This window comes from Dermacentor variabilis, unplaced genomic scaffold (genome assembly GCF_050947875.1).
Source record: "Dermacentor variabilis isolate Ectoservices unplaced genomic scaffold, ASM5094787v1 scaffold_13, whole genome shotgun sequence".
NCBI classification, from domain to species: domain Eukaryota; kingdom Metazoa; phylum Arthropoda; class Arachnida; order Ixodida; family Ixodidae; genus Dermacentor; species Dermacentor variabilis.
Genome location: NW_027460291.1, coordinates 879,489 through 907,231, shown reverse-complemented (window position 1 = coordinate 907,231; position 27,743 = coordinate 879,489). Strand labels below are relative to the sequence as shown.

Sequence of the window (27,743 nt, the reverse complement as noted above, 5' to 3'; positions counted from 1 at the left end):
CAGAGAGCAGAGTGCATTTATAAATGTATCGTATATTCTCATTTAATGTGACATGTCTAGCTTTACCCAATGGCCCTCAGTGCCCAGCAGCTGCGAAGCACCTGACCAAGACAGTAGTCAGACCTGCAACGCAGCAGAAGGTGCTAAGAATATCTGGACCCAGACAGGCCGCCAATGGAAACTGACCCTGGCAGCCTTTAACACCCGAACTCTCACCAGTGAGGCTAGCTTAGCAGGACTCTTTGAGAAACTATCAGCTAATGTTTGGGATATCATTCTCCTGAGTGAGAGTCAGTTTGAGATTAGGGACTTGACCTAGCTGTTATTGTGTGGCCCAGTTTAGGCGACTACAGCAAAGTGTAGGACGAGCCCACACCTCCTGTATCGGCCAATAACCGGAAATGAGGCACGCATATGGGTTCCGCGAAGAGGGGACGCGGGCAACACTCGAGCGCGAAGAGAAAGCGGATTAGTAGCTGCACCGTAGAAAAGGCACTAGAACGGCACCCCGGCTCGGAACAAAAGGGCACAAGGGCCGATCTGAAGGGGAGCGTTCGGGGAGACGAGCGTGAAGATGAAAGAAGGGGGGTGCTTGAGGTCACCGCCACCGCTAATGCCCACGCGCTCCGCAAATGTCCCGTCACGGAATTTGGGCGACGCGACGCTGCCCAGCCGCTTTGATGTTTGCCATCCGCGTGAGCCTGCTAAGGATTCCCGTGAAAATGGCCGTAGCTTTATCACTTAGCCGGCTATGGCCGAGGAATGCTTTATGTGCTATTGCCATCGGGTCCCAATTATGGTGTTTGTATTTCAAGCGAACCGGCACACAGCTGCACGGGAGACGGATTTCTCAGTACTGGCAGGGTAGCCCGCTGTCCGGCGGATATGGAGTTAATAATCCGCGATTTCACGGAAAATTCTGGGCAGCTTGTATGGCGGCCGTTTGCAAGTGAAAAGTGCGCGGAGCTTCGGGCTTGGACCCGGACAGACGCTTCGGCGTTTGAATAAAACGTCACTTCGTCGGACAACGGCTCTTCCTTCTCGCTGCCACCGTGCACTCGAATCATCGAGGGGCGCAGACTTCGGAGCTTCATCACCTTCCCTCCTTGACTAGCGCTGAAGCTACGAGAGGACAAGGGAAACAAAATTAACTGGCGCAGTCGACCCTAGGATCGGACAGCCCGCAGCGAGGAAGGTGCTTAAGTCCGGTGAAGCAGACTAGACGCTCGCTGCAACTTGGACCTGCTGGTACGCTGTGGGAAGCAGTACTGGCATCCCGTACGAGCCTGCCAGACGACATTTGCTTGGCAGGAGTTGAGCGGGACGAGAGCTGCTACGCGTCAAGGAACGAGGGCACACCCGAAGGACTTCGTTGAGCGACAAAGGAGGTGCTGTGTTCTGCATCAGGAGCAAGGCAGCAAGAAACGTCGACGCGACTGAGCAAGGCAATGCCAGGGGTGATCCGGTGGAGCACTTGGAGCACCGAAGGACTACGCCACGACTAACCTGGGAGACAAGACTGACGCAGCTGACATCAGCACCGGGCGACGCATCACGACAAGGTGAGGCTCATTTTGTGCTCTTTCGAGGTCCCTTTCACTGAATGCACTTGCGTTCAGGCACACTCTGAGAGATGGCGGATTGAGATTGAAACGCAATGGAAGGTGATAGAGTGACTGAATCGCATCGCACCCGCGAATTGATGCTAGAGATAGAGGCGCTAAAGCTCAAGCTAGAGCTGGAGAAGATGAGGTCGTCGCGTGCCTCGCCAGAGGAACCGGAGAACAGGAATCAGCACACCGGAATGGCACGATACGCGAAAGAGTTGAAAGCAGTCTTTGCCCCCATGCCCACTAATGAGCCAATGATTCCCGCCTGGTTGAAGAACGTGGACGCTGTTTTTGCGGAATTGACTGTACCTGAGGAAATACAGGGCACTGTTATAGTACCATTTTTAAATGAGAAGATGCGAACATTCGTTGGCAATCAGTCGGAGGCTGGTGTAATGCGCTACTCAGACCTAAAATCTAGAGTGTTGAAGGAACTGCGGATGACTCCAAGTGAGTACCGCAGAATGTTTCTCGAAGTCAAGAGAGAAGCAAACGAGTCTTGGAGCCAAGTTGCGGCACGCCTGGAGACAATGTTCACGTACTGCATCAGAAGTAGAGAGGTGCTGTCGTTTGAGAGTCTGCAGGAATTGCTGGTAGCTGACAGGCTAAAGCAGTTGATGCCAAATGATCTCCCCTCACTGGTCATCCAGCAGGAAGTAAAGGGCTGGTTGAAAGGCAAAGACATAGCAGAGTTAGCCGCAAATTTCGAAGAAAGTCTGAACATTAGCAGGCAAGGCAATTATCGCGGTACTGCATCAGGAAATAATAATTGTAGGCCGCAAGCTAAACAAGCCGCTAGGCCGAGCTTTAGCCCTAATTCTGTCGTGTGTTTTGGATGTGGACAGCGGGGTCACTTTAAAAGAGATTGTGACTCTTCACATAACACTACTGCCAACAAAGCAGAAGCTTCGCGCGTAGCTCCCCAGAATGAGACATCAGTTGCGAGCGTTGTCACACCACCGCGGCACACCGATTTTGGAAACAACCAACTGATGGGTGACCCGAGAATAGAGATTTTAGTGGGAGACAAACCCTGCGTCGCGCGCATTGATTCAGGTGCAGATATCGCGGTTAGAAGAGCGAATGAGGTATCGGCTGAGATTTTCGGTCAGAGCAGCAGCAGAATAAAGCTTACTGGTGCTTTTGGACAGGCTGTCACCGCGCACTTGATGTATGTGCCTCTCGCTCTTTCGCGCTCGTCGGGCAGCACTACTCCGCGGGTGCCATTGCTTTGCGCAGTAACTGATCAGTTAACTACCAGCGCGGCAGTTTTACTCACTCCGGGAGATTACGAATGTCTTCGTCATGGTCGGCATGAGCTGCTGAAAGAACCTAAGGAATGTGATTGCAGTATAGACTTTAAGGCGAAGGAATTGGTACCTGAACAGTATTCTCCGATGAGAGAGCAAGAATAGGTAACTCTATGCTCTATCCATAACACTAACGCCGTGGTGCAGCGCTCATTAGAGAAACCATCGAGCAATGAGCGCCGGGCGACTAATGCTGAGAGTCCGGCAAACACTTCATTAGAAGATGAAGAAAAAAGAGAAGACGGCACACAAGAATTTGAGCTGCGAGCTACTAATTGCATGCCCATTGAGGAGCAGCAGCAATCGGAAAGTCGGGATGTTGTAGCTGCAAATAATAATATAGGCGACAGCGAGCAACTTCCGCCAGTCACAGAAAGTTCTTTCGCGGAACAGCAGAAAGATGAGTCACTGGCCGATGCTTGGCGCCAGGCGAAAAAGGAGTCGCACGGCATGGTTATCGATGGTCCGTTGCTTCATCGCAGGGAACGATTAGATAGAAAACAATGTCCCCAGTTAGCAGTACCAAAGTCGCGCCGAGCCGGGGTGTTGGAGTTGGCGCACGACGGCCCTTGCGGTGGGCACTTCTCAGAAAAAAGGAGAAAAAAGCGCATTAAGGGGGCGTTCTTTTGGCAATCATTGGCGTCTGATGTGAAGCGCCATTGTCAGAATTGTCATCGGTGTCAGGTTCATGCGCGTAAGCTGAAAACCAATCGGGTGCCCATAACGCCCCTGAACAGGCCGCAGACATCTTTTCAGGAAGTTTACCGTGACCGCAGAGGCCCCCTTGAGCCAGCTTCGTTACGGGGTCATAAATATGCTTTAAGTGTGGTAGGATCAGATGTACATGCTCCAGACCCTAATAAGGTACGCGCTATCCAGCAGCAGGGACCGCCTAAGAGAAAACATGAACTGAGGAGTGTTGTAGGCCTTCTCAACTACTATCGAGACTATGTGCCTAACTATTCGAGACTCGTCTTTCCACTGACAAGGCTTACAAACAAAAGGGCTCCGAACACAGTGCCGTGGAACTCGGAGGCGCAAGTTGCGTTCGACTCAGTTAAAAACGCCCTCGCGTCTATTCCTGGATTGACACCACCAGACTCCCGGCAAAAGTTCTTTGATTGGCCACGGATGCATCGGACATGGTAGTTGGCGCTTGCCTCTCGCAAAAAGTAGGTGAAATCGAGCGGTCAGTTGCATTTCTTAGTAAGAAGTTGAGCCCGTCGTAACAAAAGTGGTCCACGATTGAACGGGAGGCGTTTGCAATCGTGTGGGCGCTAGATTCTTTGGGTACATGGTTATTTGACACAAAGATTGAAATAATGACTGACCATGATCCGCTGATTTCTCTGACTTGCGCGGCTCCCTCCAGTGTTAGGCTGAAGCGTTGGGCATTGGCGATACAAACGTACGACACAGAAATTGTTCCCATCAAAGGTGCGCTGAACAAGGCTGCTGATGCACTTTCGCGTCTCGGATGAACATTCGGGATGTGTTAGATTTTTGTTGAGTCAATAGGCTGTTATTTTTGAGTCAGGCGCGTATAGTAGTTGATCTTTAGCCATGAATTAGTGTGTATATCGAATCAGCGTGCAGGATTGGTTTTGCATGTTCGAAAACAAGTGTTAAATGACGTTTTAAGGCAACTCTAAAAGCTGAATATTTTTGTGTATAATGTCGAAATGTCTTGAGTGACGTGACAAATAGTCACTCATTTGCGGGTGCGACCTACTGAGCTTAGGGTATAGCTGACACTGATCCCATCGCTCCCGCTGAGTGTGCTCTGGGGGACCTCGAGGTGCACAGAGTGGATCTCATGTGTTAGGACAATCACGGTGCGGACTGGTGACCGCGAGAGACACTATACAACAGGACGATTGGGACTCCGTACTGTTCATGCGCCTTGGGTAGAGGAGTCAAACTTACGCGAACTTATTGATGTTGGTTGCAGCGCGGAGTGTGTCATAATTGTTTTTGCGTTGGTAGAATGGCGAAATTTTTGTTTACTGATGCGAGTGTAAGGTCTACTGTATTGGAAACATTGTCATGTGTTCCTCTTCGCCATTACTACACGAAGTTATCCTTTTGTTGATGAAATGGAGATTGGTCATGTGTGCGGAAGGGTTGATTTAATTTTTGTGCAAGTTTTTTTATATGTTTTGTCATGTTACGTGGACATCGAGTGTCCAGTAACACTCTTGAGGGGGGAGGAGCCAGTTTGAGATTAGGGACTTGACCTCGCTGTTATTGTGTGGCCCAGTTTAGGCGACTACAGCAAAGCGTAGGACGAGCCCACACCTCCTGTATCAGCCAATAACCGGAAATGAGGCACGCATATGGGTTCCGTGAAGAGGGGACGCGGGCAGCACTCGCGCGTGAAGAGAAAGCGGAGGCTGCACCGTAGAAAAGGCACTAGAACGGCACCCCCGCTCGGAACAAAAGGGCACAAGGGCCGATCTGAAGGGGAGCGTTCGGGGAGACGAGCGTGAAGATGAAAGAAGGGGGGTGCTTGAGGTCACCGCCACCGCTAAAGCCCACGTGCTCCCCAAATGTCCCGTCACGGAATTTGGGCGACGCGACGCTGCCCAGCCGCTTTGATGTTTGCCATCCGCGTGAGCCTGCTAAGGATTCCCGTGAAAATGGCGGTAGCTTTATCACTTAGCCGGCTATGGCCAAGGAATGCTTTTATGTGCTATTGCCGTCGGGTCCCAATTATGGTGTTTGTATTTCAAGCGAACCGGCACACAGCTGCACGGGAGACAGATTTCTCAGTACTGGCACGGTAGCCCGCTGTCCGGCGGATATGGAGTTAATAATCCGCGATTTCACGGAACATTCTCGGCAGCTTGTATGGCGGCCGGTTGCAGGTGAAAAGAGCGCGGAGCTTCGGGCTTGGACCCGGACAGACGCTTCGGCGTTTGAATAAAACGTCACTTCGTCGGACAACGGCTCTTCTTTCGCGCTGCCACCGTGCACTCGAATCATCGAGGGGCGCCGACTTGGGACCTTCATCACCTTCCCTCCTTGACTAGCGTTGAAGCTACGAGAGGACAAGGGAAAGGAAATTAACTGTGAGGCTAGAACTGGTGAGGCTCATCCAGTGCTAACGGCCATGTGCACTGCTATAGAGGATTCTCGGATAAGAAGCAACACGGGACCATCCGATTCGACTCCCGGACCAGGACGCATTTTTCTTCAACTGCGAAGCCTTTCCTTCGCGTAACCCGTATGGGTTTCCTTTGTAGCAGTTAGCTACGCTTGGGTGGATGTCTCATTTGCCCTTCATTAATTACTCCTCTCCGCCGTGCGTGTTTCCGCCGAACTATTTATGAAGATGCTGAATTAGCGATGGGAAAAGTGCCAACAAAAGCGAGGGGAAAGCAGGCTGGTGAATAAACAACTGGCAACTACGGCGTCGATTCTAGGAGCGCTAGGAGAGAGATGCTGGGAGAATTTGCGGAAAAGAATAAGATGCGAATAATGAACACCTTCTTCAGGAAGCATAGCAGCAGAATGTTGACCTGGAGAAGCCGTAATGGTGAAAGAAGAATAGATTTCATACTTTCCGCCGATCCCTGCATAGTGCAGAATGTAGAAGTGTTAGGAAGGGTAAAATGCAGTGATCATAGGTTAGCGAGGTCTACGATTCACTTCAATTTGAACAGAGAAAGAATAAAGTTCGTATGGAAGAAACAGGCATTCGGCCATCTGTGCACCACGAGGTCCCCTGTATTTAGTAACTAGGTTCTGGGCATTCTTCCTATGAAAATTTATGCTAGGCTTTCCCAGAGTGACTATGCACTTGCAAATTTTTTGAGGAAACTCTTTGTATAGCTTATACACAAGTGTCCACAATGTCGGTATACTTATTGTAGACCATTCTATTGACTAGTCTGTAGATAATCTATCGACTGATTGCCTAGTCTACAAAATGTCTATGTCTAACGCCTGTCTCTAGGCAGCCTATAGAGAATGCAACTCCCACTTTTTAAAGAATACTGTTCACAAAATGTATATAGACAAATGTATATAACCTGGCTATATATTATTTAAATAGACAACTCTACAGACTGTCTGTGCACTTATGACCTTACACCGTTTGTAGACTGTGGTCCATAGACTCAATATAGGTATTTCCTGCAGACCAGTCTATAGGGACTCTATGCATTCGTGACCTTAGGATTTTTGTCAAGTATTTTCTATAGTCAAGCTATACAATATTTCTAACCACTGGTCTATATCGCAGTCTATAGACTTGTGGCATTTCATATTATTTCAAGTATCTCGGATATTATATTATACTGGTTTATAAACACTCGCTACTGCAGTTAAAGCTGCTTATAACAATTTAATTTTTTGTATGCTTAGGATGCTTTGTCTTCTTGCTATATACAGCTATAACAACAAAGAAAAACATGTGGAAAATGTACACATGAAAGCATGCAATTCAGATGAAAGCAGTTAAAAAATCTAAGATTCAGGAAATACCCTTGAATCTTGCATTACGTTTTATGAAGTTTATGCACACGTCTAACGAAGACATTAAAGTTACATGCGTACATGCAATCAAATGAACTCCCCTGCCATATCTATGATAGAAATTGGTTTAAATGTAGTTCCTTTTACATGTGGAGGAAGCAGGACAACATAGATATTTGGAATTTTGCACGTCTACTGATTCAGGTCTGCATTCGTGCATTAATGTTAAAAGGTAGCTAGCTGTGGTCCTCATCTAACACAGCTATGCTCTCATATGTTACGCTAAACAGACGAACTCGAAAAAGTTTCACTAGTACTGTATAATGCACCAATATTGAATTACCTGCTTTTAGTGCAGATAAATATTTGTTATCTATTTAGGGAAATGCATATATCACGCAGTTAAACCATTGTGCAAATTACTTTCGTTTTTGAAAACTGGGTTGTCGGGCTTCTATTGACCTGGGTGTCACAGGTGTGAAAGATGCTGCAGGTGTATGCGGCAGATAGGAAGTAAGCAGATGCAACCATACAAGGGAAAAGTATTCAATGAATATTCTTTTTACGGTTCGTTTAGCAGCTCAACATATAATTTGCTCTTATCTTTTATGTATCTAGGTTTTTTTGTTTACCTCTGACTAAAACTATATGCGAATACGAATCAGTACCATTATAATGTTTCTTCATGCTGCAGTATGATGAGCAGTTACACAAGCGGGGGCCAGCAACGGTACACTTCGTTTCATGGCAGGTTCATATGACACATAGTGTACTTATCAAGATCAGAAACAAATGCGAGAACCGCAAATGATTCCTATTATAAAGTCTGAAACAAAGATACCCGGCTTCACTATGAGCACATATTTCGTCTGCTAATGCAATATGCCTGCGCAGAACGAACTTGCTCATAATAGTGACGACAGTTTAGAACTATCATGTTACGAATTGCATTTTGTTTCTACTTAGAACAGCCATGCAATCACTTTCGTTCTCATACTCTGAGATGAATACATTATTTGCCACATTTTCAGTAGCATGCGCATGAATGGGGTGTGTCGATAAGGTTAGAACTAGTTCAATTTCCACTAAATTATTTGGATGATCTGTGGGTTATCTATAAAGGCCACCAAATGGCCAATGTGGCCTTTTTGTACAGTGAATGTAGTATGCAGTCTGTCCGAGCTGACGACACTAATGCAAGAGTAATACATACATACATACATGCATACATACATACATACACACATACATACATACATACATACATACATACATACATACATACATACATACATGCATGCATGCATACATACATACATACATACATACATACATACATACATACATACATACATACATACATACATACATACATACATACATACATACATATTTATTTCAGCAGCTCAGGACTTATTACACATATCGTGCCCGCATAAGCGCAAGTCGCTTGTGGGCGGGTCACGGATGACATGAGGTGCTGCTAGCTCGCTGCTAGCAAAAGTACAATGTATATTATACATTTCGTAACAGCTTGAAAAGAACACTAATCATGAATATTTTGCTTTGTTTGTAGGGAATGGTGAAAAGCGAATGAATATTGTTGCAGGAAGAAAGCAGGCCCACGAGTGTAAAATAACGTATATTTACAACTGGCGTATATGGTGTTCAGGCAACTGCCAGACTTCGTCTTCGTCTAGTCCAATCCAACTTCTTCGTTCCCTTAACCGTAACATCACCCTCCCGGTGGAGTAGCTCCGTCCCGTTGCAAATTATAGAGCCGCACTGAATAGGGGGACATAGGGCTTAAGCCTGGCGACGTGAACAACATCGCTGGTGAAGTTGCGATGCACTGAAGGCTGACCGACTGGGGCGATCTCGTATGTCACGTCGGACAGTTGGCGTAAGACCTGGTACGGACCAGAATACCGGGAAAGTAGTTTTTCCGACAAGCCGACGCGACGTGAAGGCGTCCAGAGAAGGACAAGGGAACCAGGTGAAAAATGGTAGTCTCGGTGCCGAAGGTAGTAGCGTCGCTTTTGAGAAGCTTGCGAGACTGTGAGGCGATGACGGGCGACATCTCGGGCCTGGGCGGCTAAGTCAATAGCATCGCGAGCGTAACCAGTGACGGGTGATTGTACTGCGGAAGGTAGCAACGTGTCAAAGGGCAAGGTGGGGTCGCGGCCATACAAAAGGTAAAATGGTGAAAATCCGGCAGTGTCGTGACTGGACGAGTTGTGCTGGACGAGTTGGTAAAGCGACGTCCCAGTCACGGTGATCGTCGGAAACGTACATGGCCAGTATTTCAGTTAGCGTGCGGTTGAGTCGCTCGGTGAGGCCGTACGTTTGAGGGTGGTACGCGGTAGCAATCTGGTGTTCTGTTGCGCAGGAGCGGAGCAGGTCATCGACGACCTTCGATAAAAAGTAGCGGCCGCGATCCGTCAGCAACTGGCGAGGGCCGCCGTGGTGCAGGATGACGTCGTATAGTAAGAAGTCTGCGACATCTGTAGCGCAGCTGGTTGGTAGCGCTCGCACGATGGCATATCTCGTGGCATAATCGGTTGCTACAGCAATCCATTTGTTGCCTTTGATAGAAATCGGAAAGGGGCCCAGGAGGTCTAGGCCCACACGAAAGAAAGGCTCTGTGGGAATATCTATTGGTTGAAGCAAACCAGCGGAAGGCGTAGCAGGCTTCTTCCGGCGCTGACACAGGTCTCAAGAAGTGACATAACGGCGCACAGAGCGATAAATGCCGGGCCAGAAGAAGCGGCGCCGCAGGCGGTCGTATGTACGAGTGATGCCCAGATGTCCAGCAGTAGGAGCGTCGTGAAGTTGCTGGAGCACCACTGTCAAAGGTGCTTGGGAACGACTAGGAGGAGCTCCGGGCCGTCAGGACGAACGCTACGACGGTATAAAGTTCCATCGCTCAAGGTGAACATGCGGAGGGACGGGTCATTGGGCGAGGAGCTTAGGCGTTCCATAAGTGTTCGAATAACAGGATTTTTGCGCTGCTCATCGCCAATATGGAGGAAGTCGGAGATGGATAGAACACTGATATCCGGGTCGGCATCGGTATCGTCCGGTTGATCCACGGCATTGCGGGACAGGCAGTCAGCGTCCTTATGCAGGCGCCCTGACTTATACATAATAGAAAATGTATATTCCTGTAGACGCAATGCCCAACGTGCAAGTCGTCCAGTTGGGTCCTTCAAAGAGGAGAGCCAGCAGAGGGCGTGATGATCGGTTACGACGCAGAAGCTTCGACCGAAAAGGTACGGCCGGAATTTCGCGACCGCCCATACGACCGCGAGACATTCTCTCTCGGTAATGGAGTAATTTTGCTCGGGTGGGGAAAGAAGGCGGCTAGCGTAAGCGATGACACGGTCGTGGCCCTGTTGACGCTGAGCCAGGACAGCGCCGACGCCATGACCACTCGCGTCAGTTCGTACTTCAGTGGGCGCAGAAGGGTCAAAGTGTGACAGATTTGGGGAAGTTGTAAGCAGCTCAATCAGGGTAGATAAGGCTTTCTCCTGCAGAGGTCCCCAAGAGAAAGAGACGTCTTTCTTAAGAAGGTCAGTGAGAGGGTGAGCGATGTCGGCAAAATTTTTCACAAATCGCCGGAAATAAGAGCATAAGCCCAGAAAACTGCGGACATCGTTTCTTGAACAAGGTACAGGAAAATTTCGCATGGCGTGAACTTTCTGTGGATCAGGTTGTATTCCGGCGGCGTTTACGAGATGGCCCGAGCATGTTGATTTCACGGCGACCGAAATGGCACTTGGAGGAGTTTAGCTGAAGGCCAGCCCTGCGAAACACGGAGAGTATGGTTGTGAGGCGAAGCAGGTGGCTCTCAAAGTTCGGCGAAAACACAATCACATCGTCGAGGTAACAGAGGCATGTAGACCACTTCAAGCCGCGCAAGAGAGAGTCCATCATGCGCTCGAATGCAGCTGGCGCATTGCATAATCCAAACGGCATGACTTTAAATTGACCCGCCGTGTTTGCTCAATGGCTATGGTGTTGGGCTGCTGAGCACGAGGTCGCGGGATCGAATCCCTGCCACGGCGGCCGCATTTTGATGGGGGCGAAATGCGAAAACACCCGTGTGCTTAGATTTAGGTGCACGTTAACCCCAGGTGGTCAAAATTTCCGGAGTCCTCCGCTACGGCGTGCCTCATAATCAGAAAGTGGTTTTGGCACGTAAAACCCCAAATATATATATATATATATATATATATATATATATATATATATATATATATATATATATATATATATATATATATATACTTTAAATTGGTACCGACCGTCCGGTGTGACGAAGGCTGTTTTCTCGCTGTCCATCTCATCGACGCTAATCTACCAATAGCCGGAGCAGAGGTCAATTGATGAAAAGTATTGGGATCCGTGAAGGCAGCCAAGAGCATCATCAATGCGCGGCAGGGGATAAGCATCCTTCTTTGTTATCCTGTTGAGGTGACGGTAGTCAACGCAGAAGCGCCACGAGTTGTCTTTTTTCTTTACTAAGACAACCGGTGATGCCTACGGGCTACTGGAAGGTTCAATGATGTTCTTGTCCCTCATCCTGTCTACTTCTTTCTCTATGATGGCCCTTTCTGTTGCGGAGACAAGATATGGCCGCCTATGAGTGGGGCTGGCGTCACCGGTGTTGATGCGATGCGTCACAACAGATGTCTGGCCAAGTGGACGGTCGTCCAAATCAAAGATGTCCAGAAAAGAGGACAGGAGGTGAGGAAGAGCTGTTGTTGAAGCTGAAGGAAGGTCAGGGGCGATCATCTTAGAAACACCATCGGCAGGCGTCGAGTACGGAGGAGTGGGTGACAAAGGTCCGTTGGTACTGACGAAGGATTCAGAGGTCAAAGAAGAAATCTCAAATTCTTCCAAAGGAGTGATGTGCGCTATGGCAATACCGTGTGGCAGCACATGCGACAAAAACCTAAAATTGAGGATGGGCACGCGAGCGCAGTTTTTGCAGATCCGGATTAAGGTGCTCGGTAGGGCAATATTGCGCGACAAAACCACGTAAGTAAGCGGCGACACGATGTACTCGCCATCAGGTACGGGAGGACAGGAGGTCAGGAGGACATTTGTAGCCGCTTGTGGAGACAGCTTTGCAAACTCAGCAGAACATAAGCGGTGTGAAACACAAGTTGTTGCGTCGGCAGGAAGCGGCAGATACAACTGTACAACACCTGCGGAGCAGTCAATTTGGGCAGAGTGTTTCGAAAGTAAGTCGAGGCCGAGAATTAGGTCGTGTGGAGAGTGTTCAAGGACCATAAATAGAACAAAGGCATAATGGCCCCCTATGGTCACACGTGCTGTGCACATTCCAAGGACAGGTGAAGTACTCCCGTCGGCGACTCGCACAGTGCACGGTACGGAGGGTGTCAGAACCTTTCTGAGCCTTCAGCGGAGAGCAGCGCTCATAACTGAAAGCTGCGCTCCTGCGTCAACGAGAGGTGTAAGAGGAACGTCATCAACTTCAATGTCCAGTAGGTTTCCACATGTAGGCAGGGTCAACAGAGGATTTGTGGGCCGGGTCGGAGTTGCAGCTTCACCTCCGGGAGCTGCACCGCCTAGTTTCCCGAAGCGAAGCGACCGGTTGCAGAAGGGGACGAAGAGCGTTGAACGAGAGGCGAACGGGACCTACGACCTTGCGGAGACGGGGAGCAGCTGGATCTTGGTGGAGCACTTTCGGCGTTGATGTTCCTAGTCGGCGTATAGGGCGAGAAAGTACGATTGTCTGGTACTTGGCGGTAGTGACTCGGAGACGACCACCGAGGAGGCGACGACCAATGGTTGCGGCAATGACGGGCGATGTGTCCAATACCGCAACAATTAAAGCAGATAGGTTTATCATCCGCTGTGCGCCAGTCAGCTGGGTTGCGACGAGGGGGCGGAAAGCTTTGCGTCTGGGAGCGAGCGGCCGGAGAAATCTGGTAGGTGTTTGTATGGCGGACCGAGCAGAGAGATGGAATGCCCAAACTTGCTATTTCCTCCCGAACGACCGCTTGTATAAGGGAGAGAGCGGGCACGCTTTCCCGACACTCAGAACGGACTGGAGCCGGAGCCATGGCCTCAAGCTCACGGCGAACGATGCGCGTGATTTCTTCCGGTCCTGTGGGCTGAACGAAGCGCGGCGGGTCTTCGCAAGAACATGTGGCGGTGGTATTGGGCAATCGGTCGAAAGTCTGAGCGACGCGGCGGCCCTTCGCTTGTTTGATGCGCCGGCACTCTTTTATAGTTGCATCCACAGTGGCACAATCCTTCCACATCAGGAGATTGAAGGCATCGTCTGCAATACCTTTCTGTATGTGACCAATCTTGTCTGTCTCGGTCATGTTGTTATCAGCCTTGCGACAGAGGGCCAGCACATCCTGTATGTAGAAGACATAGGATTCTGTGGACGTTTGAGCGCGACACGCAAGTTCTTTTTTTGCCGCCTGCTGACGACCGACAGGTCTGCCAAACAGGTCTCGCATTTTTTCTTTGCAGACATCCCAGCTCGTTAGGTCAGCTTCGTGTGTGTCGTACCATTGCCTCGCAGTTCCTCTTTGGTAAAATATGACGTTTGCTAGCATCATTGTTGGATCCCACCTGTTATTGTCGCACACTCGTTCGTACATCGTAAGCCAGTACTCGACGTCGGCGTTGTCCGTGCCACAAAATGTCCCTGGGTCCCGCGGATGAGTGAGGATCACCGTTGGCACGGCCTCCTGAGGCGTTGTCGCTTGTGTCGGTTGATTTGCCATTGTGGCGGCAGGTAGATGACGTCCGCTGCGAAGTTCCGTGATTGTACCACGCACCTTCCACCAAAATGTTGCAGGAAGAAAGCAGGCCCACGAGTGTAAAATAAGGTATATTTCCAACTGGCGTATATGGCGTTCAGGCAACTGCCAGACTTCGTCTTCGTCAAGTTCAATCCAACTTCTTCGTTTCCTTCACCGTAACAACATTGAAACACTTATTACGCATGACACGGCCTTCATACCATGCTCGATTTGTCAAAATGCGAATTTGCGCCACCAGTTGCCTATAGAACCAGCTGATAAACAGGGAATAATAGCATGTACAGTTCATAACGTCGAAGCATCCAAAGGCGTTTTGCGCTTTTCAAATAGCCTGGAAAGCGACTCTTGCTGCTAAACTATTCCTAAAACAGACCCACAAAAAACCTTTAAACGATCGTTGAACGCAATACTATCAATTTGAAACGTGTAAATCGTACTTCCTATAGGACCAACTAATAAAGAGTGAACAACAACATGTATACTCCATAACGCCGAAGCAGTGAAGGGCGCTTTACGCTTTTCAAATAGCCTGAAAAGTGATTCTTCCTGCTAAACTGTTCCTAAAAGAGACCCGAAAAAAAAAAATACTATCGTTCACCCAATGCCTTGAGATTGAAACGTGTAAAGGGTGCATCCCGGAGATACTTATTATGCTCCATTTTATTCGGCTAAGTTGCGAAGTTGCGAGTCACTGAGCTTATCGTGAGTTTCGTGCTCCGAAAGCTTTTGCGGTTGCTTATACTTAGATTGGCTGCAGGAGCCTCGTAAATACAGCTAATTTCGCCTTATCAAAACGGCAGCACACACACTGCTGATGCATTGCCCGCAAACATTGTCTTTCATTCGCGGATGCTAGCATTTATTCAACTATACGTATCTTTTTCAAAATCCCTCACCCTGACACAATTTGGAGGCATATGCTTAAGGCGCGTCACGAGAATTTCACTACACAGACAGCACAGTGTTTATGGCGGCCGTTCGATCACCAGGAAACGCTATCTACCTGGATGGATCGATGGATGTTATGAGCGTCGCCTTTGGAACGGGGAGGTGGGTTGCGCCACCAAGCTCTTGCTATTATATTGCGTAATGTCTTACCTAGGTTAAAAAGGAAAAAAAACTATCAACTCCGACAGCCAAATTTTTTGATCAGCTATTACGAACTTCGCTTTTGTACGTCTCCGTTTTTTGTCGTTGCCCTACTTTTCTTCTACGAATCCACCAGTCGCCTCTTACTAATCTCTATTACGCACATGTTTACTTTTCCACTGCTCTCGCTTAACAAAAGGGCTTAAATCGACCGCTGGGCCGACGTCGTCACATTCTAATAAAACATGCTCCATCGTTTCGCTAGCTTTACCGCAGCAAACACATGCTTCTTTTTCCTTCTTATATCTCGCTTTATAGGTGCGTGATCTAAGGCATGCCGATCTCGCTTCGAAAAGTAATGAGCTTCCCTTTGAGTTATAAATTGTTTCTTTCCTGTTTTCGTTCTTTCCTCTTAAGTAGATACTCATGGCAGCTTTCTTTTCCATTGCCGCCACCCATTAGATTAATTCTGCCTCTCTAAATTTCCGCTTGACGTTCTTTGTTGCTGTGTTGCCCACCCTACAGGCCGCATACTTGTTGGTAAGCTTCCTAGTTGTTTTCATTCACTGTGAATGAATGTTTTTCCTGTACAGATACCTCAACACTTTCCCAGCCCATTTACTTTCTTCCATATTCCTCTGTCGTTCTTCCTAATCAATTTTACAGTGAGCTGTCATCACTTCAAAAATAGTCCAGCCCTGCACAGCTTCATTTGTAGACTTCCCGTGAGCGCCCAATGCGAAACGTTCCACTGACCTTTGGTTCCTATCAAGTCCTGATTGTACCCCTCATTTAACTCAAACAACCGCATTTCCAAAAGTAAGTCCCTGAACCATTACACCTTTCCACATACCCCGGAGCACCTCGTTTACCTATTGTATCCCCGTAGCGCTCTGTGCTTCATTACGGCTGCATTTCTCTTCCCCTTCACTGGTATTGTTTTTTCCTGTATTTCCATGTATCTATTGCCTTCGTTTATCCTTATACTAAGGTTTTCTTACCCTAAGCCTTTCCCCCTAATTGCCTCTGTCTGTTCACTGTTTCCATAGAATACCATAGCATACCTAGGGTGCCGATGTGAGCGCCGCCGTCAAGCCTGGTGACACCCTTTGACCAGGCCCGGGCCGCACCATATTGTGCTGGAGTCAGTACGTCGCGGTCGTGTTGCGCGGTGTCTGTTATTTCAACAATGCGGCGCACGTACTCTCTAAGCTGACTTTTCGGGCTTGCGACTTGAGAATAATGGTGCTTGACAATTTTATCGCTAAAACTACATTGTCATGCCCGTTTGCTACACACCTTAGTGCACCAGCTGAACGAAAAACGATACAGATGACTTATATTTCCCCGCGACCCAGAACGCAGCAAAAAGTGAGGAACTTTGTTCATCTAAGCCATGATGTTTAAACTTGTGTCTTCGTGTGGAATGGTCTTCAGGCAATTTGGCGGCGCACTAGGCGTTTGCCGTCTAAATAATGTAATCATGGCAATGAGAAGCCTGTTCACACTCAATGCGTCATTTCCAGCAATCCCATGCACTGAGCATCAAAATGTCAGAAAATGTTCTTGCGGAGTTTTGTCTTGTTGCGGCTCCGCATTTATACTTGCACTGATTGTAGCGACCAAATGTAACTAGGGAGATGGAATATGGAAGTAAAAGCACCGCAGGTGTAACCTTGAACTGATCTGGTTTGATATTTATTATAAGCATATAAACTTGAGCTTTCCTTTGTCAGTGCTCTCGAGTTTCTGTGCTTGACCTCCTGTGGTTTTAGGCAGCCTGAACGAGTTGGTGAGCTGCCTTGAACTGCATTTCGGTTTTTGGGTTGTATTCCTCTGGCTTTAGTCAAGTGACAGCTATACGCGGTTACCATTTCAAAGTCTTCCGCAATTTTTTAGATATACGAGTGCTTCAGATACCACGGTACTTCTTTGAGCTGTATTATTCGAAGAAGTAGACAATAATAGGATTAGAAATCATGACACGAATTCAAAAGTAACAAACATTCGTTAAGAAACAACATAATTAGTTACTTTACGGCACATTTTGCAATTTACGAATTGTAGGTGCTTTAATTGCAAGACCCACTTGAAATGATGCTCCAAGTTGACACCACTTTCGATATATTTCCCCAAAGTGTGGTGCGAAATACATGGGCGTTCCAGTTTGGTGCTTCAGTGCATAAATCAGTATTCTGTTACAAAATAAGTGGAAGAATAGTGCCTTTTTACTGCGAGTTTGATGGCACTTTCATGGCACACATTTCCAACCTGGTGTCATCGTGGAAATTCATTCCAAATGGATACGCCTTACAAGCTCACCAGCTACAATCCGAAAATTGCAGTGTACCCTAGATAAAATAATTAAGAAGTTAATTAGTGAATTTTGAAATTGGTTGAATATGTGTTGATTTCTCGTGAAACTAACGTCCGCGGATCTGAGTAATCTATGCGAATGACAAAATTTTATTATCTGGAAAAGCTGATTTTGAAAAATTCCGGAAAATCTAAATATCATCATCCGGTGCATTTTGGCACTAAGCATTACCTTTCTTGTAGTGTGCTGTGTAACGACATTTCTCTTTTCGAAATTTTTTTCCTAATCATTGACAGAACTAAGGGAAATGTTTTTTTCAGCAAAATAGTTGGGCACTACATTATAATTCTTTCGCTTTATACGTATTTAAAAAATAAATGTTGTGGTTTTACCAGCCAGAACCACGATCTGATTACTATGCATAGTGAGGGACATCGAAATAATTTGGCCACCTGGGGCTCTTTACCGCGCACCTAAATCTATGTACACGAGCATTTTTGCATTTTGGCCCATTCGAAATTCACCTTCCGCGGCTGTGACTGAAACCGCGACCTCCAGCTTGCTTTCTGACATTCGCATAGTGTAACACTGTTTCCGACCACGTGCTGTTTATCATTGTTACCTTTTATACGCACGATTGTTTTCTCGATAAATGCAGTAACTTCACCTACTGGTAACGCTGCCATATTTATTCACCTTGCCTTGTCCTGTATCTTTTCACGGCATGACGACGCTAATGCTTTACGGTCACAAGTTGCCTTAGTCTTTTTGAAGACAACCACCAAAACGTTTAGAGTACACCAGCTGTTATAGAGAAAAGCGTACAACAGGTGTGTCTTACCAGTACTCACCTACGGGGCAGAAACCTGGAGGCTTACGAAAAGGGTTCTACCTAAATTTAGGACGACGCTACGAGCTGTAGAAAGACGAATCACGGGTGTAACATTAAGCGATAAGAAGAGAGCAGATTGAGGGTGAGGGAAGAAACGCGAGGGAATGGCATCCTAGTTGAAATAAAAAAAAGGAAATGGGGGGGGATGGGCAGGGCATGTAATGAGGAGAGAAGATAACCGATGGTCATTAAGCGTTACGGACTGGACTCCAAGAGAAGGGAAGCATAGCAGGGGGCGGCAGAAAGTTAGGTGGACGGTTGAGTTTAAGAAGTTTGCAGGGACAACATGGCCACAATTAACACATGACCGGGATAGTTGCAGAAGTATGGGAGAGACGTTTGCCCTGCAGTGGGCGTAGCCAGGCTGATGATGATGATGTACGTCAACTTTGTGTTTGAAGCAAATTTCTTAGCTTAAGTGAAAGCGCGGCCAAAACGACTATAGTTATGGCTGGGCTCGAGCCTATTCTAGAATTGCTTTACTGCAAGCGTTCAACCTCTCTTTTATGGTAAGATGTAAATATTGCAACTGACATAATCGTAGAAACTGCGCGAATCATAAATTTGTACACTGTCAGTGAGCGCATAACTTAAATTCTCGCTGCCCATCATTAGCGGCGAGAGTGGCGCCCTCTCGAAATAGAAGTCACGGCCAGGAGGCCGCTCGCTCCGGCTCGCTCGGCTGACATCTTTCGTTGCTCGTTCACATCGCGTATGCCTTGGGTGATTCGAGCCTTACTTATTGAAGGATATGTCAGTTTCTTTCTGCCGCCATGCCTGAACCACAATTCCTCTTTTAAAAGGCCGTGAGTCGAGAAAACTTGCGGCTTGGATATCGCAAGCTATGGAGCATTGCAGGGGTCTACTGGTTTTGCAATGCATATATGCGCCGTGTCTGTCCATAAATTTTGCATAAAAAGAATGTCTACAAATTCAATACGCGCATTTGTGTATGATGCTTTGCTAAACACTTACCATTCCCTTAGTACTTATCTATGAGAGGTATTGCTATTTGCATGGAAGAAAAGTATTACCATTTTCTTTCAATACGTTATCCGTGTTAGATTGACATGTACTGCCCAGCGAAGCTGTCATTATGATTCTTATTACACTGGTGAATAGTTCTAGTGAAATATGGTCGTTTTATTAATGCGTAAAAGAAAAAGTTAGGCACGAATTTCATATGAACAAGTATGCTGCTACTTTTACCGCTCTCTCAAACAGGCCCCCATAAGACGAAGCGCTCATGGCTGCTAACACGACGGCGCGTCAGGTAGAATATATACATAGTTAATTCAGAAATACGTAGCAATCACCTGAAAAAAAAGTTTCATGGTTCAGATCGAGAGCGAATCATTTGCAAGTGATGAAATCTTTCATGGTCGCCCTAGTAACCGTTATCGGCAATATGGCGCACCCCTCACGCAACATTAGCAACCTACCGCCGCTGTGGCGAGGCATGCATTGTTTGCGAACCCCTCAGTTCACTACAACTTCGAATTGAAAGCATAAATCAGCTTTTTACAGCACCAATTAAAATGCCTAAAGCATGCTCGACGTACTACAGCGCAGCTTAAGGTGCTTAGAAAAGAAAAATTCAAGCACATTCTGCCTCACCATCTCTCGAACCAGCGTTGTTTAATTATGCAAACGGATAACTGTTCGCTTCGTCAGTACGTAAAAGACGACCTCGCAAACCTTCATACGGAAGACACCACAAGCCTTACACATTTCCCTGGATTTTTGACTCTCCGCCGGGGCATTATTATATCTTCAACGTGTCCCATAGCTGTAATGAATGACGCTTCGGCTTCTTTCTCACTGCAGCCATAGGGTACAAAAGGCATATTTAACAAAAAAACTTTGGGTCGAGCAGCCTGTGCCAGTTCGCCAAACATATTCGTCATTTATATTCCTCAAGTAAAAAACACCGGTAAATTGCTCAAGTGAGTTGAACGTGTAGCACGGAAAAGGGATTATATATTGGTACATTCCTTTTCGTATTCTGCAAACAGCTGCAAGCCTCAATTCGCTTTACTTCAAATTACCGCCACATAAAATAAATACGTGAAGAATCGGCTAGTTTTGAGAAGCAGTTAAAGAAGTTAGTGATGCTGATAGAATCCAAACTGTAGTGTTAGTTAAGTCGTCGTGTTACTGCGGAGTGTTTCTATGAAGAAATGCGAAAATTGAATATTATACCATGAACTACTCGACGTGAGCAAACCTGTTTTAGCGGATTTAAATCACGGTAATTGTTGTAGAAGTCATATATAGCCAGCGTTTGTGACGCACTTGTTGCAATGCGGCAGGTACGGTACCGCAACTGGATTGTTATATGCTATGTTTTTGCGGTTGTTCCGCGCTTGAAAAACCGGCAATGGGCTCGTCTCCGCTCGTTCGGCTGGCACAGTAGCAGTGATTTTAGAACTATGTGATTTTCGTTTAGAACAATGATAAGCTCTTTGAATAAATTTTCGCGAAAGACACATCGCATAATTTTTTTAGACGACCGCGCGATAATTATAAAAGCACATGGAATGAGAGCAGACAAACAGCACTACTGCACAGGTGCCCAGATAATGCCCCAACTGCAGCAGACGGCCGGCGCGAGTCCATGCCCTGACGTCGCGCGAGCGGCGCTCCCAGCGCCCCTGTAGTTCACTCTCGGAGCTAATAGCGCGCCTTTATGGGTTCCGACAAAATATTGTCACGTGGTAGTGATGTATAAAGAACGCAGTGGCAATACTGTGGACGACGAAACTTATTTTTGTTGGACGAACCTGTGCCCCGAAAAACAGGCTACACTTAAAGAACGGTGTCAGCGGCGAACACAGTCGGCGATCGTCAAAATCTCATCGGCAGGTCAAGCGCGTCGGCTTTTATACACCATTCGTCGAACGTTCCAGTCTAATGGCTGGGACCCGCGTGTCTTCCACAAAGTTCTACACGATTCGCGTCACGCATACAAGCGATCAGAATACACGATGTTCGGTGACAGACAGCGGATGGAACCATCGATAACGTTCATGAAACTTCTGATACATCCAGGCGCGTCCGGCGCTATGCGATAACATTTGTTAGGCAGTGAAACGTGGTCGCCCGATAAAGATAAGCAAGTGCACGTGTCAATACTTCCCTCTTAAAGAGCATCGACCTGATGCTGCAAACAAACGAAAGTAATAAACATAAACACCCGTATAAAAGAAACAACAAAATAAGGAAGTTCGTCAGCTTGCGTAAAAGGGCTTAAGACGCACCACGTGGACCACTTCAGATCGTGCACGGCGCCACTGCGAATACGAAATGCCGTCTGGCACGACCTCATAGCCCAGTGCGCCAATACGTCGGATGACCTTGTATGGTTCGAAATAGCATCGCAATAGTTTCTCACTGACTCCTCGTCGGCGTACCGGGGCCCAAACCCAAACCCGGTCGCCGGGCTGGTGCTCGACGTAGCGTCGACGGAGGTTGTACTCGGCGGTCAGACGTGGCCAGTAATACCTTTCCTGTATCCCCAACATCGTATGGGAGAATCTGAGTTACCAAGCGGTGGGACCGTAATGAAGGGCTTGCAGTACTTCTGGACGCAGTGCTGACGGAACAACATGAAGGTAGTTGGCGCGGACTGGTGAGAAATTCTTCCTCACGAGCAGGTTGTTCCGTAGCGTGAATGAAGACAATGCACGCCTAAATGCCCTAAGGAGAACGTCGGTGTTCCCTACCAAATACTCGACGAGGCCTTTTAGCTCCGGGTCTGCTCGTTGCTGTTTAGTGAAGTCTTCCGCGCTTATTATTTCAAGGAAGGTGTCGTCGTCCTCGTGGTCTTGCGGTGGGGGATCAATGGGGACGCGTGATAGGCGGTCGGCGTCAGAGGCTTCAGGACTTGTAGATTTGCGCGAAGTCATATTCTTGCACTTTGAGGCTCTACCGCGCCAGCCATCCTGAAGGGTACTTTAAGTTAGCTAGCCAACACAACGCATAATGGTCGCTGACTACTTTGAGTGGCCTGCCACATAGGTAAGAGCGGAATTTCGCTGTAGCCCAAATGATGGCGAGGTATTCCTTTTCAGTCGTAGAATAATTGCCTTCCGCTTTTGCCGGCTAGCATAAGATATCACCCATCAAGTCCGTCTTTCCTCTGGACACTCTGACGTCGAGGCCTAGGCTACTGGCGTCAGTGTGGATTTCAGTATCGGCGTCCTCATCGACGTGTGCAAGTACCGACGGCGACTGTATGCGTCGTTTGAGTACTTGAAATGCGTCGGCCTGCGGCGGTACCCACTTGAACACGACATCACATTTGGTTAGATGTATCAGAGGCTGCGCGGTGCATGAAAAGTCCTTGATAAAGCACCTATAGTAGGCAGACGTGCCAAGGAATCTACGCAGTGCCTTCTTATCGACGTGCTGCGGGAACTTAGAGATGGCAGCTGTCTTCTGCGGGTCGGGGCGGACCCCAGTTGTGCTGATGACGTGGCCTAGGAGCAGATGCTCATCGTAGACGAAACGGCACCTTTGCGGCTTCATAGTAAGCCCTGATGACTTGATGGCCTCTAATACTGTCGCAAGCTGCGTAAGGTCATCGTCGAAATTTCCGGCAAAGACAAAGACGGCATCCCAGTAAACAATGCGCGTCTGCCCCTTCAATTCTGCTAACACCTTGTCCATAACACGCCGAAACCTTGCAGGCGCCGAGCACAATCCGCATGACATGACCTTGAACTGGTAAGGCCGTCTGGCGTGATGAAGGCAGTCTTTTCGCGATATTTGGCAGTAGCTAGACTTGAGGTCCATCGCTGAGAAATATTGGGCGTTGCAGAGCCGATCCAATGCGTCGTCTATGCGTGGGAGGGGGTATATGTCCTTCTTCGCGATCTTGTTGAGTCAACGATAGTCGACGCAAGAATGTAGGCTTCCGTCCTTTTTCTTCACCAAGACTACAGGAGATGCACACGGGCTTTTCGACGGCTGGATGATGTCATCGCGAAGCATTTTCTTGACTTGTTGCCGAATACCTTCACGTTCTCGCGTCGAAACTTGGTAAGAGCTCTGGCGGAATGGTCGAGCGCACTCTTCAGTTATTGGCGATGCGTTATGACTGGTGTTTCTGGAATCCTCGATGACGTCGAAAAACAGTCTTTGTATCGTCGGAGAAGACTTCTGATGTGTTGCTGCTTACTCATGGGGAGACTTGAATTTATGTCGAAGTCGGGTTCGGGAACTATGGTCGTCAGGGTAGATGCGGCAGAATTCGAGAGGACAAACGCAATGCTGGTTTCCACAATTTCCTCGATGTACGCGATTTTCGTGCCTTTGTTGACTTACTTGAACTCCTGGCTGCAGTTTGCTAGCAACACCTTCGTTTTTTTCCTCCGTGCAGTCCTGCGATCCCTCTTGCGACACCAATTTCACGGTCGAGTAGTAGACGTTGTTCACCCTCGATGACGCCTTCTACGGCAGCGGGTGTTTCGGTGCCGACGGAAATAATAATGCTGGAGCGTGGTGGGATGCTCACTCGATGTTTGAGTACACTCAAGGCTTGGTGACTGCGAGAGCTCTACGGCGGTAACGCTTTATCTTCCGACAGCGTTATCCATTTCGACTACAGGTGGATGACTGCACCGTGTCGGTTCAGGAAGTCCATGCCGAGCATGACGTCTCGTGAACACTGTTGGAGGATAACGAAGGTGGCTGGGTAAGTCCGGTCGTGAACGGTAATTATTACCGTGCAGATTCCAGTCGGCGTTATGAGGTGTCCTCCAGCTGTCCGAATTTGAGGGCCTTCCCATGCAGTCTTCACTTTTCTTCAGCTTGGCGGTGATGGGTCCACTCATGACGGAGTAATCGGCCGCTGTGTCTACTAACGCGGTGACTGCGTGGCTGTCGAGAAGCACGTCGAGGTCGGTGGTTCTCTATCTTGCGTTATAGTTAGGTCTTGGCGCCGGATCACGGCTGCATCGCGTTGACTTGTGGCTATAAAACGTCTCATCGTGAGGTCGCCTTTCATCGGCGTATTCTTTGCTTCCAGACTTCGTCGGGACGGCGGTGTGTCGTCGTTGTTATGTCGTTGGATAGTCTTTTCGGCGTCTTCGTCGGCAGCGAAGATTCTTCATCAGTTCGACGAACGGCAACCGCACCTCCATCGGTTGATGCTTTTAGTTTTCCGGATATAGGCTCGCAGACCAGCCCCGGGCTGCGCCAGTGTATGGTCGTCTTTGCGGCGACAGGTAGCGGTCTGGTGACGGCGAGCGGGACGATTGCCGAGACTGAGTGGCGGCTAGGTAATCGGTGATGTGAAGTTTCCAACAACACCGAGTCGGACGTTCTTGGGCGAAAAGCTGCAGCAGACATCTTGAGAGTGCCCAAGGACCTATTAAATAGCAGCAGGGAAATAGCAAAAATAATCATCTGAAACGCTGTACAAAAATGTAGGCATGAAATATAATTCATGCAACGCAACCCTTTTATTGCACAAAATAATTGCATATAATAAAGATGTCACACAATCCTTGTAAACACTTGTGCAGAGGCAACAAAAATAATTTTATACATAAAATGAAATACATATCAAGATAGCAAAATAAAGATGTTGTTCGAGTGGTTCTTAGATGTTTAAAAGCATATTTCGCACATAATGAGAGTACTGTCCTGTTCAACGCATCCTTGTAGACTACTATTTACAAGGCCGCGCTTTGAAATACATTTTAGCAACAAACCGGCAATCATTCCTTCCTTTTTTATCAGGTACCAAAAGCTGAATGCGGACCTATGTTTCGACGTAAGAAATAAAATCTTGCAAGATGAACCTTCTTTTGCTCCTTGGGAGATGAAACATGCGCAATGCGACTTTAGGTTAACAAAAAACAGTAAACAAGTTTCACCAAGAGAGGCGTTACTGAGCGAATATTTAGAAATAGAATCAGAATATAATTTTTGCATGAAATACTTTACTGATGGATCAAAAAGCAATGGCAATGTAGGCGCTGCAGTGATATCAAATCAATTTTAAAAACAAATGAGACTTCCAAGTCAGGCTACTGTCTTTACTGCAGAACTTCATGCCATTTCGTTAGCTCTTGAAGACATCCTGAAAAGAGGAAATAACTAATCTGTTATATTTAGCGACTCCTTGAGCTCTCTTCAAGCTCTCGCATCTAGGTTACCATCTAGAAATAATCTACTGAAGGAAAATAAAAATCAATACACAACATGTCACAAGAGAGGGTTAAATGTCAATTTCTGCTGGATTCCTAGTCATGTAGGCATTCCCGGTAATGAAACAGCAGATTTTATGGCAGCCCGTACCAAAGATGTGGAGCTACATGATGTTGGCCTACCTTGGCAAGATTATAAAGCCACTTTAAAAATTGCAGTTGACAAACACTGGCAGAAAGGGTGGGATCAAGGAAAACTTAACAAGCTTCATTGCATAAATCCTATTTTATGAAAATGGCAGAGTTGTCGCCACAGACAAAGATTTTACGAGGTTATTTTATGTCGCTTAAAAATTGGTCACACAAGGTTGACACATAGTTACTTAATTAATAACAAACCACAACCAACATGCCAACACTGCGGTGAAATTGTAACCGTGCTACATATTTTAATAACATGTCCTGGCTTAGAAAAATGGAGGGAAAGATATTTTACGATTTTTTACGAAAAAAGAATGCCTATCCATCCTATGTTCTTATTGAGCGATGAACCACTGGTCCCATATGAAGATGCTTTTAACTTTTTAAAAGCCACAGGAATCCTACAAGAACTGTAGCACATGTTATGTTTTATATTTTTACTTGGCCATTTACACCATTTTACAGCATTTAAACAAATAAGCTAATACGAAAAACACGTTCTTGGCGCATTATAGTCTGCACGGCTGCTGCGCCATAAAAATCCCAAATCATCATTATCATATTTCGCACATGTTTCTTGAATGTACATTCTGGCAGTTCGAATTTGGTACAAGTTAAGAATTTGTTCAGTATTGCTGGTATCTGGTATTGAAGAAGACATTCTCCGTAGCTTGTACGGAAAAAATAAACTGCTATGGATTGATTTCGGAGAGAGTATCGGGGGGAGCTATCGAATGAATGCTCATAAAGCTTGTCTTTGTTTGTATAAAGTAGTAGTTTAATGTATAAAGATCACTTGCTCTAGTAATATCGTGCTTTATGAACAGCTGATGAGTACGTAGTTCGCAATGGTGCCCATAAAAATTTTCAAATATTCTGAGAACCTTTTTCTGCAACACGTCGAGTCTTTCTAAGTTCTGAACAGACGTTTTTGCCCATACTAGCGCGCAGTAAAACAAGCGAGAGTAGAAGTGACCGTAATATATAGCTTATTTTAGCCATAATGGAACTAGGTTTGATAACCTGCACAGACAGCCTACAGTTTTGCCCAATTCAGAAGCAAGCGTTGACACATGGGTATTGCACGAAATGTTTTCCTCGAACCAAACACCTGGAACTTTTTGCGTGCGAACGCACTCTAACGTTGTGCCTTGAAATGAGTATTTCAGATTATTACATGGTTCGTTCGTAGGCCTCAAAATAACGTATCTTATTTTACGTGCGTTTAATGCAATTTTGTTTTCATTGAGCCACACTTCCAAATGCCTTAAATAATTCCTTACAATAACTTGGAGACTGTTCATTGAATCAGCACTAAAAAAGACATTCGCATCATCTGCATACATAACTAGCTTTTCTGTGTAAGGGATATTACATATATCATTAATATAAACTATGAATAATAAGAGTCCTAAGATCGAACCTTGTGGAACGCCTTGCTTAAGTTCAATTTCTGCTGACGTTAAGGTTCGGACTTTACCATATTGTTTTCTGGCAAATAAGTAATTTTAATAAGTCAAAGAGCAACACCGCGTATTCCGTAGTCGAATACTTTTTGTTCTAGGATATCTTGTTTTATACTATCAAAAGCCTTTCTAAGATCAAGAAACAATCCAACTGTACAAAGTCTGTTTTTCGAAATTGTTTAGTATCTCTTCTTTTACCTTTAACAGGGCTAATTCAGTGGACTTGCCTTTCTGGAATCCGTACTGAGCATTGTTTATCATGTTACACTTACTAAGAAAGTTCCTTAGTCTGCAATTTATGGCAGATTCAAACACCTTCGATAGAATAGGCAAAACAGAGATTGGCCTGTAATTCGAAATCTCTTTTAGAGCACCACCTTTATGCACAGGTCATACACGCGCAAGCTTCA

The 27,743-nt window shown here is 46.8% G+C and overlaps 1 protein-coding gene across 7 annotated transcripts in view; it reads left to right on the top strand.

Moving 5' to 3' along the window:
- LOC142566701 (cytochrome P450 3A4-like) overlaps window positions 1-27,743 on the top strand; it is a 139,034-nt gene that overhangs the window by 49,047 nt on the left and 62,244 nt on the right. The window contains exon 1 of one of the 7 annotated variants that reach the window (XM_075677540.1): window positions 668-1,562. The exons of the other annotated variants lie outside the window; for them this stretch is intronic. The gene's annotated coding sequence lies outside the window, so the exon portion shown is untranslated. Of the gene's footprint in view, window positions 1-667; window positions 1,563-27,743 lie in introns of those variants that run through there. 7 annotated transcript variants of the gene reach the window in all.